Raw genomic sequence first — 3,093 nt, 5'->3', positions numbered from 1 at the left:
CCTGGAGCCTGTTTCCGATTCTGTGTCTCCCTCTCTCTCTGCCCCTCACCCGTTCATGCTCTGTCTCTCTCTGTCCGAAAAATAAATAAACGTTGAAAAAAAAAATTAAAAAAAAAACAAAACAAAAAAAACAAAATGCATCGGAGTACTCCTACGGGAACAAGAAAGATGGAAGACCTCATACGACATGCTAAGATCATTATTAAAGACTCTTGAGCAAAGATCAAGCAGATTGTGGCAAGCTGTCATGCATGCCAGCTAACCAACGCCACCACCCATGGGTCTAACCCCAGAACCCAACTCAGGGGAGACTGCCGAGGAACATACTGGGAAGTAGATTTCACTGAGGTAAGGCCTGGAAAGTATGGGTACAAGTACTTGCTAGTTTTCGTAGATACCTTTTCAGGGTGGACAGAGGCATTCCCCACCAAGCACAAAACAGTGCAAACCGTGATCAAAAAGCTGCTGGAGGACATTCTGCCAAGGTATGGATTTCCTGCCAGGATCGGATCTGACAGTGGACCGGGGTTCATTCCTAAGGTAACACAGGGAGTAGCACAAATACTGGGGGCAGATTGGAAATTACATTGTGCTCACAGACCCCAGAGCTCAGGTCAGGTAGAGAGGATGAATAGGACATTAAAAGAGACCTTAACTAAATTAGCCTTGGAGACTGGCGGGGACTGGGTCACTCTCCTCCCCTTTGCCCTATATAGGGTGAGAAACTCACCATATAAGATGGAACTGACTCCCTACGAAATCATGTTTGGTATACCTCCACCTATCATTCCTGCCTTGAAACCCGAAGTGCTTGCTGAGTTCAATGACCAACAATTTCTTTTCTCCCTCCAAATGTTACAAAGAGCCCATGAGCGGGTGTGGCCTAAGCTGAGGGCCCTCTACGAGACCGGGCCGCCTCCTGACCCCCATCAGAATTGACCAGGCGATTGGGTGTACGTGCGGAGGCACCAACAGCAGACGCTCCAACCTTGCTGGAAAAGACCCTATATTGTGATCCTGACCACGCCCACCACTCTCAAGGTCAACGGAATAACTCCCTGGGTCCACTACACCCACGTCCGGCCAGCTGATCCACACGCTGTCCTCAAGGACTTTGTTCCGGAATGGAAGAGTCAGCCCGACAAGGACAATCCCTTAAAGCTAAGGCTGCGTCGCTCCCACTTACCCCGCTAATATTACTTGCGCTGTATCCCCTCGCGGCTAAACCCAACCCCAAACCACTTAATCTAACCTGGCAAATCATCACCCCAAGCTCTAATCAGGTAGTAACCCAGCTGTCCGAGCTACACCCTAGAGGGACCTGGTGGCCTAATCTGACTATTGACTTGTGTGAACTATTCAGTCAGGACCCCTGGCACCAAGGCAGAATAGGAATACCAGGATGTGGCACCGAGAGGGCCAAGATGGCCCTCCAAGATACCTGTTTTTATGTGTGTCCGGCCCCCTCTCAGTCTGACCATAATAAGGCCTCCAAATGCGGTGGCTGGACAGACTACTTCTGCAAAACATGGGGTTGCGAACAAACTGGGACATGCAATTGGCTGTCACAAAACCCATCCGGCCTCATAAAAATGCAACTGAATACTACGCACCCCTCATGCTCGGAACGCCCTTACTGTAATCCAGTCACCATTTCCTTCACGGAGACCGGGAAACAAGAAACAAATTGGGGGGTAGGACTTCTGTGGGGACTCCGGCTTCACCAAAGCGGGTATGATAACGGAGTCCTATTCATGATCAGACAACTAGAGAAACCGAAAGGTCAAGGGAAACCCTTAGGATAGGTCCCAACACTGTGCTACTACCTCCTCAACCTCAGGCAACACCTGCAGCACACCCTCTGAATCTTGCCCACAACACCTCTGGTGGTGGCACCCCAGTCCCGACTCTCCTCTCCCCTCTCCTCCCCCTCGACCCTTCTCAGCACCCTCTTTGGGCCCTGATGTCCAAGGCTTACAAATTCCTCAACGCAACTAATCCCAATCTTACCCGATCCTGCTGGCTGTGCTATGACGTCCGCCCCCCCTTCTATGAGGGTATCGCAATAATGGGTCAATATAACACAACCACGGACCCTAATGCTTGCAGGTGGAACCCAAAGCCTGGTAGTAAAGGCCTCACCTTGCAGTCCGTGTTCGGCCAGGGACTCTGTATAGGCACTCCACACCACCACCAGGCTCTGTGCAACATTACACAGTCTACAAATAATACAGGGTATTATCTACCGCCCCAAGACAGTTGGTGGGCTTGTTCTGAGGGTTTAACTCCCTGTGCTCATGGTCAGGTTATAAACAGAACTGGGGGCTTCTGTGTGCTGGCTCAGCTACTCCCTAGAGTCATCCACCATTCAGATGAGCAGGTACTTCAGTGGAAGGGCGCAGATACCCACGGGCGAAATAAAAGGGAGCCCATCTCCGCTATCACCATCACCTCCCTACTGGGAATTGGATTGGCTGGCGCAGGGACGGGTATTGCCTCACTAGCCACCCAGGCCTCCCACTACAGTAGCCTTAGAGCTGCCATTGATATAGACCTAGAACGCATAGAAACCTCCATTTCCCACCTCCAAGAATCCCTAATGTCTTTGTCTGAACTGGTGCTCCAAAATAGGAGGGGATTAGACCTAGTTTTTCTACAACAAGGAGGAGTCTGTGCTGCCCTGAACGAAGAGTGCTTTTTCTACACTGACCACTCAGAGATAGTACGAGAATCAATGGCTAAGGTAAGGGAAGGATTAGCCAAGCGAAAACGAGAGCGAGAGCAGCAACAGGGATGGTTTGAATCATGGTTCAATCATTCTCCCTGGCTGACTACCTTATTGTCCTCCCTAGCCGGTCCCCTGATCATCCTTCTCCTCCTTCTGACCTTTGGGCCCTGCCTCATTAATAGACTAGTGGCTTTTGTCAGGGACCTAGTCAACACAGTTCAACTCATGGTACTCAGGCAACAATACCAACCACTGACTCGACAGAAATCCAGAACCCATGATTGGGTCCTGCATAGTATCCTCTGGAAAAGGGGGGAATGTGGGACCCAAGGAATTTAACAAAAATCCCCTACCCCTGGACAAGC

At 50.4% G+C, this 3,093-nt stretch overlaps 1 long non-coding RNA gene across 1 annotated transcript; it reads left to right on the top strand.

Moving 5' to 3' along the window:
- The first annotated feature begins 137 nt into the window (after positions 1-137).
- LOC121026433 (uncharacterized) lies at positions 138-1,612 on the top strand. The gene is made up of 2 exons (XR_005788360.1): positions 138-540; positions 864-1,612. It is a non-coding gene; the product is annotated as an uncharacterized LOC121026433 (long non-coding RNA).
- The last annotated feature ends 1,481 nt before the right edge of the window (positions 1,613-3,093 follow it).

Source organism: Herpailurus yagouaroundi, unplaced genomic scaffold (genome assembly GCF_014898765.1).
Source record: "Herpailurus yagouaroundi ecotype Mexico unplaced genomic scaffold, PumYag 98770, whole genome shotgun sequence".
NCBI classification, from domain to species: Eukaryota; Metazoa; Chordata; class Mammalia; order Carnivora; family Felidae; genus Herpailurus; species Herpailurus yagouaroundi.
This window is presented reverse-complemented; position numbering and strand designations above follow the sequence as displayed.